Source organism: Anabrus simplex, chromosome 2 (genome assembly GCF_040414725.1).
Source record: "Anabrus simplex isolate iqAnaSimp1 chromosome 2, ASM4041472v1, whole genome shotgun sequence".
Classification (NCBI taxonomy): domain Eukaryota; kingdom Metazoa; phylum Arthropoda; class Insecta; order Orthoptera; family Tettigoniidae; genus Anabrus; species Anabrus simplex.
Genome location: NC_090266.1, coordinates 55,994,311 through 56,012,997, shown reverse-complemented (window position 1 = coordinate 56,012,997; position 18,687 = coordinate 55,994,311). Strand labels below are relative to the sequence as shown.

The window sequence follows — 18,687 nt, the reverse complement described above, 5'->3', positions numbered from 1 at the left end:
GATGTGAAAGAAGAACCAGATATTGTAATTCATGCGGGTACGATTAATATTAACAATTCTCCAACACCATCACACATAATGGAAGAGATTAAACAGTTTGTAGGGAAAGTGAAGTTTAAATTCGTAGGTGTAAAGGTGTGCATAAGTGGAGCGATATACAGACATCATGTTAACTACAGATACAGTAATGCGATTAATTAGTACCTTGACTGGTACTGGACTGAATAGCAAGTCTGTCTTACTAATTCACGGATAGGATATAGGGATATGGTAAGAGATGGCCTGCATTTCAACAGAAGAGGATCTTCAGATTTCAGCAGCTTGTTTAACAGAGTAGCAGGCAGTCTCCGAATGGGAAACTAGAAAGCAAGGACTGCGGTGGTCATGTGAAGTCAAACACAACCCCAAATGCTGAGACAGCTTGCATAGTAAGTGCACCAGTAGATATTCCTCAGTGTAATGATGTTAAGTCAAGATGATGATAATTGAAGTGGTAGCAATAATGAAGGTAATGGCAATGGTAATAATAATAATAATAATAATAATAATAATAATAATAATAATAATAATAATAATAATAATAATAATAATAATAATAATTACTACCAATTATAACAACAGTAATTTAAACAAAATTAAATATGAGGAATTCAGTAGAGGTATGGGAAACAAATTTAATCACAGTGAAGGAACCATAAATTTAAGCATTCTTCATCTCAATATCTGTAGCTTAACAAATAAAACTCTAGCATAACAAATAAAACTCTAGAAATGAATGCATTCTTAAGGGATTATAATTTGGATATAGCATGCATTAATGAACATTGGTTGGATCAGAGAGGTGGAATTTATTCACCTTAATGGTTTTATTCTAGCTGACAGATTTTGTCCAACCAATCAGGCTGGAGGGTGTGCGGTATTTCTATCCTTTGACTTGGTATATGAAGTTATTGATGTTTGTCAGGTTTCTGGTGAATCTCATTCTGAACCAGTAGGTTACTTTTGCTTGCTGACTTTAACCTAGTCCTGTTAGCCTTTTATCATTCTCCTTCCGGCAATATAAATATCTTTCTTGAAAATATGGAAGCATTACTTGATCACATATTATTAAGATCTAGACCTAAAATAAAAGTAGTAATCTGGAAACTTCAATATAGATCTTAAGATTTTCTTATAGAGAAAGTTGCATTGTTTGTAATCTGATCATGATGTTGGGATAATATTTAATTAACTTCAACCTGGTATAAAATAAAAAAATTTAAAAATCCAAACTCACTGGTTTTAATCAATATTAGAAGTACACAACAGAATATAGAGTTACTATAAAAGTTATTTAGTGTGTGCATTTTCAGAAAACTCAGCTAAGGAACAATATTCAGCTCTAGAATGTTTTTCAGTCATTATTGAAGTGTTTAAGTACAGAATTACTGCCCCCGTGTATGGACTAAGAAATATACTGATCATCAGAAAAACAAACATCAGGTAAGATGGTACACGACTGAGCATGAAGTTTTAAAAAGAGAGATTATACTACTCTATACAGCACATAAATACCAGAACATGTTAAATACCAAAAAAGCATGTGTTTGCATATTGTACAAATATAAAGTGCACTTAGAGAAGGTAAAATTTCTGCAAATATTAATTTGACGCACAAATTCTAAGAATTTGTATAAAGCAGCTCGGACAGTAATTAAGGGTGTCACATCTTCTGATGCAAAACCTGTGGCTATAAATGACCCTAATTTGTTTAATATTTGCTTCATCCATTCCACTGAAGAAGTCTGTACTAAATTTCAACAATCAAGTAGTATGGCTATTGAAACACTGACAAGCTTTATTTCAAACAGACCACATGTAACTTACATTTTAAATGGAAAATGGTCAATTGTGAAGAAGTGGAAGGAGTTGTTAATAATACGAAACCTTTAAACAGCAAGGCTCACTACTGTTTTATCAACAACATTTTAAAATCAGTCATTAGTTCTGTCTCTATTCCTCCAACAAAGACCAAACTGGTTACATTCCAGAGTAGCTAAAATTACTAGCGTAGTTCCAGTGTACAAAATAGGTGATAGTTCAGAATGTAGCAGCTATCATTTAGTCTTTGTTGTTCAGATTCTCTATTAAAAAAAAAAAAATTAAAAAAAAAAAAATGAATACTTTGTGTCCAGTAAACTTTTGTTCAAATCTCAGTACCGGTATAGCTTTATACCACAAAAATCAATAATAAAAACATTAGATGATGATGATGTTAATTTATATAACGAGTAATTTTGAGGAAGAAAATTATGTTAAGGTTTCCATATGTGACCTTTCAGTAGTACGACCTTCGATTGTCTACCACGTGATATTGTACTTGATTATTTATTTTATTTATTCGTGTCAGTAGCACAATATAGATGCATATTACAAAATGAAATACATGAAATTACTACATTTACATAAAATTATACAGGTTTTTTTTCAAAATGGTGCCCGGTAATGACGACGTAGTGTTTTATTCTCCGAGTAAATTAACCGTAAAATGTGACGAAAAGTGCGGAAAATGTCGAAGATTAGTGAATAATGGAATGTTGTGTGATTCATGTGATCGATGGTGGCATTATAAGTGCGGAAATTGCCCTAGAGACGTAAAAACTAATGAAAATGTCGACTGGATTTGTGAGCAGTGTGTTCGGAATGTTGTTGTTGGGGACGGCGTTGACGAAGCACCGAAAACAGTCGATGAGGAATATAAAAGTGCATTAGAAATGATAAACATTCTAAAAAAGGACAATGAGACTCTGAAAGTTGAAAATCAAGAATTAAAAGAAAGACTGCGATCGCTAGAATTTGGGACTGACCATTCTTCGAGTGATATACCAGTACAAGTAACAAACTCGAGCACGTGGTGTCAAGTAGTTCGTGGATGGCCGGCTAAGAAGAAATCCACAACTGAATTTCCGGAAATAAACACCAGAAATAGGATTTCTGCCCTAAATAATTTAATTCTGGAAGAAAGTGATAGCGCGTGAAACCAAATCATCGCGATCCGCTGCCGTTGCCGTGCCGAGTTTAAGATTTAGGCCTAGAATTCAGATTCAATACCCAGTTAGGCCTAAATCAGCGAAGGTAGCTGTGTTTGGTGATAGCCAAGGAAGGGGAATTGCGGGAGTGATTAACGACGAGAATATAGCAGCAACCGGAGAAATATATCCAGGAGCTTCCATCAGCAGTGTTCTGGAAAACGTAGAAGCAGCAACTAGGAACTTCGGGAGCGGCGATGCAGTGCTTATCATCGGTGGGACGAACGACGTAGCTCACGACGACGCCAAGAATGTAAGATCACAACTTAAACATACACTAGGGAAGCTGACCCACACTAACGTCTTTGTAGTGAACGTGCCCCACAGGCATGACTTGAGTAGAGACTCGTGTGTGAACATTGAAGTGGACAAGGTCAATACAGATATTGTTAAAATTTGTAAACATTTTCGGAATACTCAGGTTATTGAATGCAGCAGTTTTGAGAGATACTGTTATACAAAACATGGCCTCCATCTAAACAATTCAGGTAAACGAAAGATAGCAAATATTGTTCTAGATTTTAATAATCTTAAGATATATACTGTAAAACAGGCAACTCCCTTGAGTTATAATACTGACCAGGAAAACTAGTAGAAAGAGCCAGCTGTACTTCAAGCTGGCTCAGTCAACTAGAAAAAGAAACTCAGGATAGTAAGGAATTTCAAGTTACCCAATTGCAACAGTCAAGTTTTAGGGAGGAAGGGGGTCTGAGATTGCTCTTGGTAAACTGTCAAAGCGTAGTAAATAAAAAATTAAAATTCGGTACATTGATGGAATTTTATGAGACTGATGTGGTGATAGGAGTGGAATCGCGGTTGAAAGAAGGGGTGGGTAATAGAGAAGTATTTCCAGAAGGGTACACAGTCTATCGTAGAGACCAAGGAGATAAAAAGGGAGGGGGGATGTTTATTCTGGTGAAGCAAAATTACTGTTCACATGAATGGTTTACCGATGAAAGGGATGAAATATCAGGGGGAAAAATTAGTTTGTGATAATATGAAGGAAGTGGGAATTATAGGAACATAGAGGCCTGGAAGAGAGGAAAGAGACATGGAAATCTTTGAGAAAATAATAGATTATACTCATAAAAACAATAATAATGATATGGTAATAATTGGGGGAGATCTAAATTTGCCTGAAGTTGAATGGAATGGAGCTGCAAGTGAAGCCCACGAACAGAAACTGGCAAATAAGTAAATTTGGGAGGGAGGATTTACACAAGTAGTACAAGAACCAACTCGTCTCAATAACTTACTAGATGTATTCTTGGTTAAACCATGGGAAATTGTTGATAAAACTGAGGTAATTGAAGGAATAGGAGACCATAAGGCTGTAATAATGGATGTAGGACTCGTACCAAAAAGGCTTAATAAGAGGGTTACACAAGACAAGAAATTGTACAGAAAAACTAAAGTTGATGAATTTGGGACTTACCTTAAATCACAATTCAGTTGGATAAGTGAAGGGAGTAACGTGGATACACTTTGGGCTAAATTTAAAGGAATCATTTGGAAGGAGAGAAGAGATTTGTACCTGTTAAGAAGGGTAAAATGACCTCAGACCCTGTTTATTATACAAGGGAAATAAGAAAATTAAAAAGAAAATGTAGAATAGTAAACAGGAAAATCAAAGAGGGTAGGGAGAATAGAGAAACTAGAAAACAGCTAATGAGGGAACTGAATAGAGTGAAAAAGGAAACAAAAGAGAATTATATGAATGGCATACTTCAAGAGGGTAATGACCACAAAGGGAAATGGAAAAAGCTGTATTCATATATCAGGAATCAAAAAGGAAAAGGAATCCAAATTCCTACAATGGTGGGAGAAGGGGGTGAACACTATTTAACAGATACTGAGAAAGCAAACCTATTTAGTAGGGAATTTAGAGATTCAGTAGATGATTGTCAAGAGTTGGAAACCGAAACAGAAGATAGAGAGGGAGAGAGACAGAGGGAAACAAGAAGCTTCTCATTCACAAATGAAGATATTTTCAGAGAAATCCAACTGCTTCAGCAAGGAAAAGCAGCAGGAAGTGATCAAATTACTGGGGAGGTATTAAAGACAATGGGGTGGTACATAGTGCCTTATTTAAAATTTCTCTTTGACTATGTCATAAATAATAGTGTAATACCAAAGGAATGGAAGGAATCTATAATAATACCAATTTATAAAGGAAAGGGTGATAAAAGGAAACCAGAGAACTACAGACCAATCAGCCTGACCAGTATAGTTTGTAAAATACTGGAGAGATTAATATCAAAGTACATCAGAGGGATATGTGATGATAAAAATTGGTTCATGAGGAGCCAGTATGGATTTAGAAAGAAATTTTCTTGTGAGGCACAACTGGTGGGATTTCAGCAGGACATATCAGATCAATTGGATTCAGGAGGTCAGTTAGATTGCATAGCCATAGATCTTTCCAAAGCCTTTGATAGAGTGGAACATGGAATATTATTTAAGGAATTGGAGGGAATAGGATTGGACGTAAGGGTTACAAGTTGGATAAAAACATTTCTAAATTCAAGGGTTCAGAAAGTCAAAGTAGGAAATAATGTATCTCAGGAAGAGAAAGTTTGGAAGGGAATTGCACAAGGTAGTATAATCGGTCCGTTACTTTTCTTAATATACGCAAATGATTTAGGGAACAATATAACATCAAAAATGAGATTGTATGCAGATGACATAATTGTTTATAGGGAAATAAACAACATTGAGGATTGTTCAGAATTACAAAGGGACCTTGAAAGTATCCAACAATGGGTTGAAGAAAACAATATGAAGGTTAATGGAGGCAAATCAACTGTTACAACTTTCACAAACAGGAGCTTTAAAACTGAATTTGAATATACTTTGGATGAGGTAGTTATCCCAAAAGATGGCAAGTGCAAATACTTAGGTGTGATATTTGAAAGTAATTTGCACAGGAAGGGTCATATTGATGACATTGTTGGGAAAGCATACAGATCGTTACATGTGATAATGAGGCTACTTAAAGGGTGCAACAAAGAATTAAAAGAAAAAAGTTACTTGAGTATGGTTCATCCATTATTGGAATATGCAAACAGTGTTTGGGATCCTCACCAAGAACACCTAATAAAAGAAATAGATAGTGTGCAGAGGAAAGCAGCAAGATTTGTAACAGAGGATTTCAGGAGAAAGAGTAGTGTATCAGAAATGTTAAAGGAACTTGGGTGGGAAACTTTAAGTAAGAGAAGGAAGAAAACTAGACTTATAAGATTATATAGAGCCTATACAGGAGAAGAAGCATGGGGAGATATCCGTGAGAGGCTTCAGTTGGAAAATAATTATATCTGCAGGACTGACCACAAATATAAAATTAGAAGGAATTTTAGCAGAAGCGATTGGGGTAAATTTTCATTCATTGGGAAGGGTGTGAAGGAGTGGAACAGTTTACCAGGGGTAGTGTTTGATCCTTTTCCAAAATCTGTACAGATATTCAAGAAGAGAATAAACAGCAACAGAGAAAATAAATGAAGTGTTAGAGGGCATTCGACCAGTGCAGGTTATTGTAAATAAAAAAATGTGTGTGAATAAATTAATTCCATCCCCTGGTCTAAGGAGTTTGGACAGCCAAAGTAGGGGACTGCCTGTAGGGGTGAAGTACAGTGGGGACTTCGAGGGCCCTGGGACCGCTACGATAGCTGTGAAGGCCCTTCAGGAACTCTGAAAAGTGGTGGCAAAAGGGGCTCTGGTTAAGACGCAGCAGGTCGTTTTGTTACTTAGGATCCAGAAGGGGTAAAAAAAAAAAAAATAGTAAATAAATAAATGCAATGTAAATATTAATCTTATACCAGTTGTATAGTATCATTTGAAGTAATTCCACATACTGTATATCAGTTGACTATATTTGTAAGTAGTACAGGAGATATAAGTAGAATTTTGTAAACAATATAAATTTATTAAGGATGAGCTGTGTGTTTAATAGAAAACATTGTTAGCGTAAATTGTATAACATTGTATTATAGGAAAATTTTCTTCTCTTGTTAATTTAATATTTAGTGCTTGACAATAATGCATTTTAGTGTACCATTTGCCACCGAGGTAGACACCTCATTTGCAAATAAAGAGATTTTGATTTGATTATTTACAAGAGCCTCCGTGACTCAGGCGGCAGCACGCCGGCCTCTCACCGCTGGGTTCCATGGTTCAAATCCCGGTCACTCCATGTGAGATTTGTGCTGGACAAAGTGGAGGCGGGACAGGTTTCTCTCCGGGTACTCCGGTTTTCCCTGTCATATTTAATTCCAGCAACACTATCAAATATAATTTCATTTCATCTATCATTCATTAATCATCGCCCCAGAGGAGTGCGACAGGCTTCAGCAGCCAGCACAATTCCTATCCTCGTCGCTAGATGGGGGCTTCATTCATTCCATTCCTGACCCAGTCGAATGACTGGAAGCAGCCTGTGGATTTTCATTTATACAGTTACTTACAAAATATCAGCCCAGAATTTGGCCACATTAACAGCACTGATACTGGCCTGTGCTAAATCAAGTTCTGAGCAGTTAACAGGGCATACAGGGCAATTAATAAGATGCTTTGTCGTTTGTTCTACGGCAGATTCACATAGGGTCTGATCCCCCTTCAGGAGGCCCCATTTCTTCATATTGTCCTTGGATCTTCAAACGCCTGCTCTTAGTCTGTTCAGTGCCTTCTATGTAGTCCAGGTTTATGACCAGGGGGAAGCTTTTCCTCCAATTTTAAGCGTTCTGGATGAAAAGGGATCTTCTGATTCCAGAGTAGATGTCTGGTCTTCTTTGCTTCTGCACTGGTGGGGGATGAGGAGTGCATAAAACTGTTCCTGGGCTTCAATCGAGTTGGTGGTAGTTTGTGTCCATGTAGGGGGTGGGCTGAGCTGGTAGAAGCCCTTAACCTCTCCACATTTGCAGCTACTTCGTCTCTGATCTCAGGAGGGGCTATTCCTGCAAGGGACAACAGTTTGTCTGTCTGTCTGTCTGTCTGTCTGTCTGTCTGTCTGTCTGTCTGTCTGTCTGTCTGTCTGTCTGTCTGCGGGACAAGAGAGAAACTTCCCCGAAGGGTGTATTTACGTGCGATACTGTCATACAACCGGGTGTGTCCTGGGCAACGGACTAGGACATTTCCTAGACGGCTGATTCTCTTACTCCAGTAGCACTATTCTACTTGATTAGCATGTTATGGCATTCCTGAAAATTTAATTTAAAATATGTATATCATACACCAAATAACTTGAAATTTCTCCTTATGGGCTATAAGACTCTCCGCTGTGTGGACGTAGCAAAGGAAAAACTACTATGCACAATTCCACGCCAAATACTAAGGACCATTCTGCAAACGTGATTTATTGCGCCTTGAAATAAAACAGGTATCCATAATACGATCAAATTAATAGGTTATGCCACGTTTTCTGGAATGTAAAGAAGTTAAGTGTGCACTATAAAACATCGCTGAACACTTTGACATGGATATTAACTTTCGAGGTGGAACGGCCATACTCAAGTACTAAACCTCTAGAAAATTTCATGCATGTTGACTTGGTGGTCGAATTGGTTAAGGGCTGGAGCACAAGGTATGTATCGGCAGCACATTGGTTCAAATCCAGCACGAGACTGGTTTTTTGAACGACAGAGGTGCTCCATTTCTGCAGCGATACAATGATCATCTTTCTTTTTCCTATTGGTTTTAAGGGATGCGCTCTGATTTAGTGTCTTTCCCTTAAGGATGGGTGGAGGAAGGAATGGGAAGAAACCCTGTCTAGGTATTTTACTTAGGTACCGTCCTGGCATTTTCCTGGTGGTGGAAATGGGAAACCGAGGAAAACCATTTTCAGGACGGCCAGCAAGGGATTCGAATCCACAACCTCCCGAGTCCAACACACAAAAATAATAATCCACATCTACGAGGTCACATCACAGCACATATTCATTTCCTCACGATGTATTCCTATGATGAATACGTTTAGTTGTTGCTAATTTTTGGAGAAAGTACAGACGAATTAATATGTATACCATGTGCTCTAATGGTTAAAAGTTAAATGAACACTGTAAAGCATTATTGAAGACTTTGACATAGATATTAACTTTCGATGTCAAACGGACATTCGTATGCAATATTTTGTTGGGAGCGTCTTGCATGTTTTATTTGTGGCTGAGTCGGTTCAGGTAAGGTGATACAGGGTGTCTGAATACCGGTAATACAGTGGTTCGATTTCAACCTTATGCATGTTTTTAATTTATTATTTTTTGACCGGGAAATATTGCTCTATTTTGACGAACACACAATGTTTATGCACACTAACCAGATCACATCACAACACGTATTAATTAACTCATGATATATTCCAGTGGCAAGTATGTTGATATGTTGCTCATTTTGGTGGAAACATGGCAGAACGCAGTCCAGTCGCAACGCCTCTAACACGAGCATTTTCCTGACAGAAGACTTCCGACTACATATACGTTCCGAAACCTTGAACGAAGATTGCGGTCAACTGGGACGCTTGGAAGGGTAACATCCACTAGATACGCTCCTATAATGTCTGGCCCAAATAAAGAGGCTGTTATGGACGCTGTCCATAATAACCCTCATATTAGTACTCGAACACTTGCAAAACAGACCAACATCAGCCAGTTATCAGTCATGCATATACTGCATAACAATAAATTTCACCCATACCATCTGCAGTTACACCAGCAGATCCACGGACGTGATTTTGATGCTAGAGTAACATTTCGTCAATGGGCATTACGCATGGTGACCAATAATGCAGCCTTTTTGTCAATAGTCCTGTTTTCAGACGAATCACGATTTCACAACAATGGCATCGTGAATCGGCACATAATGCACTACTGGAGTGAGGAGAATCCCCATTGGGTAAGACAGGGTCCATTTCAAGTGCAGTTGAGAGTAAATGTCTGGTGTGGGATCTCATCAGACCATATTTCTCGAAGGACATCTAACGTGAGCATGCTACCTTCATTTTCTTCAAAATGAATTCCCACAGTTCTTGAGGACGTGTCACTGCGCGAGCGATTATGAATGTGGTTTCAAAGGATGGGGCTCCACCTCACGGATCAGTAGTCGTCCGGATCCATCTTCATGGTTCATATCCAAATAAATGATAGGAAGGGGAGGACACGTCCACTGGCCCACCAAGTCACCCAATCTAATGCCACTTGACGTCTTCCTGTGGGGGTCACTTAAAGCAGGTAGAGTATGCACAAGAGCCTGAAGATCCTGGTCACCTTCGGCAACTTATCACCGAGGGATGCCAAGCTGTTACACCTGACATGTTACAATGTGCAAGAATGTCTTTAAAACGTCATGCTGAAATCTGTATAAAGTAAGGTGGTGAATATTTTGAACACTTGTTACACTGAATATGCAGGGTACTCTACTTCCTACCTACAGACCATCATGTCATAGCTATGTAACATCGGATAAAAACGGTCCTTTTCAGGACGAAATAAAAATTCACTCTTTGGAACAGAATGACATGTGGCCATATTACAGTCACTGTAAACGGCATTAATCGAAATAAAAAATGTACCAGCCTGAGAATCGAACCTACTACCAGACTATAACAGCAGTGATGTGTGATATAGCCACCTTACCTACCACGAGCCATGCTGCATAGCCAGCATGTAGTAGTCCTTAAAGACACTTCCTGTCCAATTAATTAAACGTCCATTATCTAAACGGTATAGTTGTACTAAGGCCATAAAAGAACAGGTACTAATATTTCTCGAATGACTATGATATACGCGTTAGTCGGCTCCCCTACCTCCGAAAAAATAAGGGGCTGGTGAATCACCCGGTATATGAAGAGTAAGACCCGGTATATTAAGAGTAACCCACTAATGATTTGCCAGGATGTCCGAATACCATACATACCTATGGTACCAGGACATCTTATAATGAAATGCCGTGGTGAAGGTTAAAGAGAACTAAAAAATGCCATCTGATGTTAGGCATAACCCTATATAATAAATTAGGTCTAGAATTCCGTCAGCTCCCTTTGAACAATGGCGAACGGAAAAAAAAAGTGGATCACTTTAATTTAAGAGAAAACAATAAAACCTCACTTTTCCTTCATTCCTACAACATATTCACATAAAATGAAGTTAACCAGTGCTCCGCATACTTCATACTGATTATCGAAGTTCTGTTTCCTTAGTTTATCCAAAAATTTAAGCAGACTGGTGGCCGAGACGTCACCGTACTCGTCTGCGAACCGCGACGACGTGCGTTCGAGTCCCACCGTAGCTACATTTTTGCCAACGGCTTGCCATGTTGAAAACACCGGTTCTCGTCCGATCACCGCAGTTAAGCAACAATAGGCGTGGTCAGTACTTGGATGGGTGACCCCTTGGGAACACCACGTGCCGTTGGCTCAATGCCCTTTTTGCCGGCCCCGCGGTGTAGGGATAGCGTGCCTGCCTCTTACACGCAGGCCGCGTCAGGGACTGATACCTGCATCTGAGGGCTGGTTCGAGATCCACTCAGCCTACGTGATTAAAATTGAGGAGTTATCTGACGGTGAGATAGCCACCCCGGTCTAGAAAGCCAAGAATAACGGCCGAGAGGATCCATCGTGCTGACCACACAACACCTCATAATCTGTAGGTCTTCGAGCTGAGCAGCGGTCGCTTGGTAGGCCATGGTCTTTCGGGGCTGTCGCGCCATGGGGTTTGGTTTGGTTTTATCCAAAAAATATGAAAATGCCTTTAATTAACATTGCATTACAATGAGCAACGTTACGAACATACCATTGGAAGTTTCCTTGATGACACTCTACACTTATCTTGCCTTAGTATCGGGTGTTACCACACCTGGCGATTACTATGGCCTCCATCCTTCGTAGCATGCCAGCCAGAAGGTCCTGGGTCGTTTCCTAGGGGAAACTACTTTTCCAGTAGTATTGCCCGCATGTCGTTGAGGGTAACCACGTTGTGCCGGCGGACATTTCGGCCTAGCATATCCCAGAGGTGTTCTGTGGGATTGAGGTCTCGACCGCAACCTGGCCAGTCGAGGGTTCGTATTCTGACGTCGCGTAGATACTTCGTCAGGCAGCCAGAGGCATGGGGGCGTGCATTATCGTGCACCAGGACGAAACTTCCACAAACTACGATAGCATAGGGAATTGCATGCTCTGCAAACATCTCTTCGATGTAACGGTGTGCATTCAGAGCACCTCCACCGATGACAAGAATTTCCGCCCGGGCCTCAAAGCCGATACCGGCCCATACCATGATGGAACCACCTTCCAATGGTGACCTCTAGCAGATGTTGCAATGTGAATATCACTCCCCACGCCTTCACCACCCTTACTCTACACCATTACGTGACCGGAAGCATAATCGTGATTCATCTGTGAACAGAACCATTGACCACTGCTCCACAGCTCAATTCCGATGTTGATGCGCAAATCGTAATTGAATTGCTCTGTGCTTGGGGAGTAAGCAGTGGACCAGTTGCAGGTCTTCTTGAGGTCAAATTGGCTTCTCGAAGTCTTCGCCTGACAGCCCTCGCAGTCACAGCAGCATACAGTGACATTTTTACTGCCTCGAGTCGATTTCTGGCATGGACGGCGGTAGTTTGGCGTTCGCTCAAGACTTGGATGTCCAGAAACCTATCGTCCCTACCAGATGTAGACATCTGACGGTCTGATTCAAATCGTCTGTGGGGTAGGCACTGAGTTCACGAAATCGTCTTAGAAGACACTGGATGCTTCCATATGACGCACCGATAGCATTTGTTGCATACCGAATGTTGCGACCATCATCCACCGACGCCACTGCTCTTGCAACGTCTTCTCGGCTAAGAGGCATCCTAACTTGTCAAATGTGAAAGAGAAACTGAAGGAAAATGTTCCTTTGTAACAGATATTGCGTCACACATGGATAATCCATCAATAGCTTCCCGCCCCAGTATCGTAAAACTTAAAAAGGTGTTATTGGAGTCGATGCAATAAAATTGAATGTCAAGCACTTAGTGGTGCAAAGCAGCCCCTTAAGTTAATTTGTAATCTCTAAATAACATATTCTTTTCCAAAACTGCAGAATACACATTAGAAACTGCCTTAATGTAATCATTAATGTAATTAATGGAACAATTCCCTCTAATACTGTAATAGGTGTTAAACAATTACGATTTCGTTTTAACAAAGTGATCAACTTTTTTTGTCCGCCAGCGTATCATAACTAATCAATGTATGGGAATATTATCTTATTTTTAGTCAGGTTTATTAATAATCTGTTTTCATTTGCATAGTAACTATTCAGTTGTAGGTACGAATTTATTTTAATTATATTGCAGCATCTGTATCACTTGGGTTTGAATCGTAGAAAATCTGTACACCATCCGCGTCCACTTGTAGTTTGCAGAATTTAAAAGCTTTTGATATGTAATTCATTTGGGTAACAGCGGTCCGAGGATAACCCCTGAGGGAACCGATGGTCTTACCATTCCATCCTGAACTCATATTTCCCATTGTCACACGTTGCCGACGATGGAAATTACTAGTGTGGCGACTCCCTCTGAATGCATGAACGGCATGAATGTTCTCCGCCACCTGAAGCGCTGCTAACGATATAGAACCAAGTTGGCGCACGTTTTGTCGGCTTACAGCGGATGTATGTAAACATTTTCAGATCTATTTTGGTTGTCGCAAATGGGCGATATATGTGGGATTCACTTTTTGTGAACTGAATAGTGAAAAAGAATAAGTATTTGAGAAGTGGGACGTGTAGGCCTACTTCGCCAATTTTTTTTTAAATTACTACCGCATGTGAATATGCCTACAACTTGCTATGGCCCTGGTTTCAAGTCAGGTTACCATAAACAGCAGAATGAAAAATGGCTCTTCTTTCAGTCTAAAAATCCCACTCCATTCTTCAAAATGCCAAAATAATTAGTGCCAGTAAAGAATCGGCCACCATTATTCAGTTGGTAACATGAACCAATAGCTTCTTTCAGCAATTAAAACATGAGTAATTTATCACTTCGGTGGATATATAATTCAACATGTAAGCAAAGTGACCGAATGAGCAGCGTGAGTCGACTCTGCAAAGCAATTCAAGAGGTCAAAGGCAGACTATTTTCAGCCCTAAGTCTATAAGAACATATCAAACTATCTCATTTACCCATAAAGTGAATTGTTACTGATAATTTTCTCACGTAGAGGAAGTTGTGATGACATTTTTAGTGTACTACGAGTATTATTGGGTGAAATATTTCAAGAATGCCTTGATAGTTTATATTTAATTACTGTTCCTCATGGACTAGGTTGCTCAACTTAAGATGCTCAGGACTTGGTTACAAAATTAATTTCCATTATATAAGATGCCGATTCTATTTCCGAATAAAAGAAGTACCGGTTACGAAAGAAATACAAGCCTGTACGACTACAAAACGTACCCAGAAAATGTCCAAAGTGTCTAGTTAACCGACTGCTGGGGTGTAGTGCTAGTAAGATTTATGATTAAGTTAAGCATGTTAACATATAAATTAAGTAGGGATGGGACAAATGGTTACTTTCCAGCACCATGTTCGTGTTTATCCGTTACACTGTAGTATTAGGTTGGCGTATTAGGATATAAATTTAACAATACTATTGGCAAGTCAACTTTTGGAAGGAACATTCCTTATGCTTGCTGTCACTTGAAGCCCCTAACCTCACCTTGGTAAGTACTTAAGCAATACTATACCTCCATCTCGCTTCCTTCTCTCCCACTGACCCTTTCACCAGCCCGCCACTCACATTCTTAACTATTCCTAGAAAAATATTTGCAATGAGCCATTTACATTCCGACAACCAATACCTCGAAACCTTCCTGTATAAAAAGCGCCGTGGCTGCTATGTGCATTCGTAGATGTCCAAGGATCTGTACTTAGACAGTAGAACTAGACTTTATAAACATGTTGATGAACGAGTGCCATACACGGTGCATAACAGTCTTGTTTGTACACTAACTTATTGCAACGAAATAACCGTTAAACTTTTGTATACAATTATTGTCATATTTTATTGCCCATAAAGTAATAGATACACGAATAAATATGTAAATATTAAAAAAAATCTGTGATCTTACAATTTAATACAAATAAAAGCAATGTACCAAAGCCGGGCGTTTCACCGTGCAACAATCTTGTTTGTACACTTACAGAAGAAAATAAAAATTTCACTCCTAAATATTTGTTACCTTGGATTTAATAACCCGATTAGTATCCTCTGGCCTTGATAATTACCTTGCACTTCCGCTGCATGGAATGAACCAGATTCTCACATCTATTGGGTCGGTTTTACCCCATTCTTCATTGACTATACTTAACTGCTCAAGTGACTGAGCTTTCCTTGCATGAACCCTTCTTTTTAGATTGACTCACAAATGTTCTATGGAGTTCAAGTCAGGGGATTGTGCAGGAGTTCGCAGTTGCGTGGGTACGTTCCATACCAGCCACTGCTTGCAAATATCACTTGTGCTTGGGGCCATCGTCTTGCTTAAAAATGTAGCGAGACCCCAACTCTATTTTTACTGTACTCTGTTTGACGTTCTTCTTCTTCTTTTTTTTTTGCTAGTTGCTTTACGTAACACCGACACAGATAGAACTTATGGCGACGATAGGACAGGAATGGCCTAGGAATAGGAGGGAAGCGGCCGTGGCCTTAATTAAGGTACAGCCCCAGCATTTGCCTGGTGTGAAAATGGGAAACCACGGAAAACCATCTTCAGGGCTACCGACAGTGGGGTTTGAACCCACTATCTCCCGAATACTGAATACTGGCCGCACTTAAGCGACTGCAGCTATCGAGCTCGGTGACGTTTTTCTTTAAAACGTTTAAATAACCCCGTCTATGATACCATTGATGATTTCGATATTTCCCACTCCACAAGACGACATGCACCCCCAAATCATAACTGATCCACCTCCATATATTACGGTGGGTAGCGTATTTGAAGGTATTGGCTGTATTTACTTTTCCCCATGCATAACTGTTTCCATCCGAACCGTATGAGATATTTTGGTATCACCTGACCAAATAACTTGTTCTAGAACGTACAATCCTTGTTTTCACACTCCCTGCAAAATTTCACTCTGGCTTGTCGATTTTGCTTAGTAACAAATGGCCTTTTCCGTGGTCATCTACCATGATAATCATATTTCCACAATACCCTACGAACTACCTGACTTGACATTTTCTTCTTCGTACTTTTTTCCAGCATTACGCGGGTCTTAGGCGCACTTACTTGTGGATTCTGTTTTACTTGTTTCACAATATAACGTTAATCTCGCCTATTCAGTATCTTTTCTTTTGCTTTTCTTGGCAAATTCTTTGTGGTTCCTCCATATCTGAATTTGATCAACACACAGTGTATTGTGGAAATGCGGTTTATTTACTTTGCGTCTGATTTCACGCAGAGAATAACCTTGCAATTTGAAAGACACAATTACATCTTTTAGTTCGTCACTTAACTCTGTTCTCTTACCCATTATGTAACACACGACCTGGTGCACTAACTGCGAAACTATACACATTTGCACAGCACAGATACACACCACCTAACTAGGAGTGTCCCCGAGCGAATACGAGGTAGTGTACGTGTACAAACAAGACTGTTGCAAGCAAATAGGCCATTACACAACATATTTCGCTCCAATTCTTTTAAAATGATGCATCGAGACTTTTGATCGCTAACGTCAATTTCTCAACACCTTGTGCAATAACTTATCCAAGTCTCGTGCATTGGTTTTGTTCTATTTAGAAATTATAAAAACACATCTGCTAAGTGGGGTGTACGAACAAGACTGTTATGCACTGTACACTTCAGATGCCGCCGGAAAGGGTCATGAGGAAATAGCCCTACCAGGCAAGATGTAAGCAGAGTTTAATCCAGTACTTTTTTGTTATTTGTTGTTTAACGTTGCACCGACACAGACTGATCTTACGGTGACGATGGGATAGGATAGGACAGGACTAGGACGGAAGCAACCGTGGCCTTAACTGAAAAACAGTTCCAGCATTTGCTTGATGTGGAAATGGGAAACCACCGAAAACCATCATAAGGACTGCCGGCAGTGGGGTTCGAATCCACCATCTCTCGAATACAAGCTAACAGCTACGTAACACAAACCGTGTAGCCAACTCGCTCTGTTAATCCAGTATAAAAGGATCCAAAATAGTCTTTCGTTATATACAGAAGGTTGTGGATATTTGGTAAACAACAGTGTAAGTGGCTTGCCCAGCAACATTTTTTTCCCCTCTCTATATATCACTCCTTCTCTTTTGTTCTGGTAAAAATTATGATAGCAGCTTTTGCTGCACTGCCTCACAGGTTGCAGTCGATGACGAAATTTCAGGACGCACAGGTTCACGTGATGGTACTTGCGTTAGCTTTTCAGGACCTAATATTTGAGTACCGTGTACATTATCAGAACTAAATGAAACGGTATAATTTTTAATTTTTACAAAATTATTATTATTATTATTATTATTATTATTATTATTATTATTATTATTATTATTATTATTGGGTACCTTATTTCAACGCATTTCTAACAAACCGTTTTCCTGTAATTGAGTTTTGTCCATATAAATCGTATCGGATTTAATATTACATCCACTCACTCGTTGTCCAGAACACGCAGTGAAACTCGAGATGTAAGGTGGGAAGACCACACTTAACTGTTCCGAGGAACTTAAGCTACTGTACATATTACCACCAATAAGCCTAATACAAAGCACTTCGAATAACTAAAGAATATCTGTAACCGACCAGCAATATCAGTATTGCCACTACACTATTACAAAAGTATTGCTCGCGACTGCGCAGGAGTGCACGCTTAAGGCGAGCTGCTATGCTCCCTAATACCAGTTAGCCAATCAGAAACTCCCTAACCTTCCCTTGGTTTCGATGAGACAGTTACTTTAGTATTAGGGTCTCCGAAACATAATATTTCTGGAACAGCTTACTGTTATGGATTAGGATACAGTATCATGTTACGACATGTAACTCCCACGTCTAAAATTAAGTTAAGTAGGCCTAGTTATGTAGGAATTACATGTGTATGATATATATAACAATTGTGTGGGTACCTGCAGAGGTTTAATGTGTTTACATTACATAGCATGTACCCAAAACAGTTAACATATTTTTTCTAAGGTTATAAATGATAATTGCAACAGACTTCGATTTCGTGGTGAATTACTGAAGGAACACTTAGCTCAACTGGGAAAATTTAAGGCACGTTTAAGATTTCGATTAAGTTACTGACGAACCAATTTCTGAAGAATTGTCCTTATGACATTCTAGGACTCGGATGTATAAGACCTAAAAATAGCCCAAATAAGCAAGCAAATATGACCTCAAAAATGACCTTACAAGTGAAGAAATACGACGTAAAAATTACAAAATAGGTCACGAAAATTATTAATCTAAATATGGCCACTTTAAAATAAGATACAAGTCGAAATGGCAATTTCTTTAATACATATTTGTTAACTAAATTCTCTATTCTTGCTTTCATATTAATTTTCTACATATACATGTATAGCTCCGGTCTAGAAAGCCAAGAATAACGGCCGAGAGGATTCGTCGTGCTGACCACACGA

At 39.2% G+C, this 18,687-nt stretch overlaps 1 protein-coding gene and 1 non-coding gene across 3 annotated transcripts in view; one reads left to right on the top strand and one right to left on the bottom strand.

The window, feature by feature from the left end:
- LOC136863873 (probable splicing factor, arginine/serine-rich 6) overlaps positions 1-18,687 on the bottom strand; it is a 295,188-nt gene that overhangs the window by 26,987 nt on the left and 249,514 nt on the right. The window lies entirely within an intron of this gene.
- On the top strand, positions 11,350-11,467 carry LOC136864981 (5S ribosomal RNA). Its single transcript, XR_010859398.2, has one exon. It is a non-coding gene; the product is annotated as a 5S ribosomal RNA (ribosomal RNA).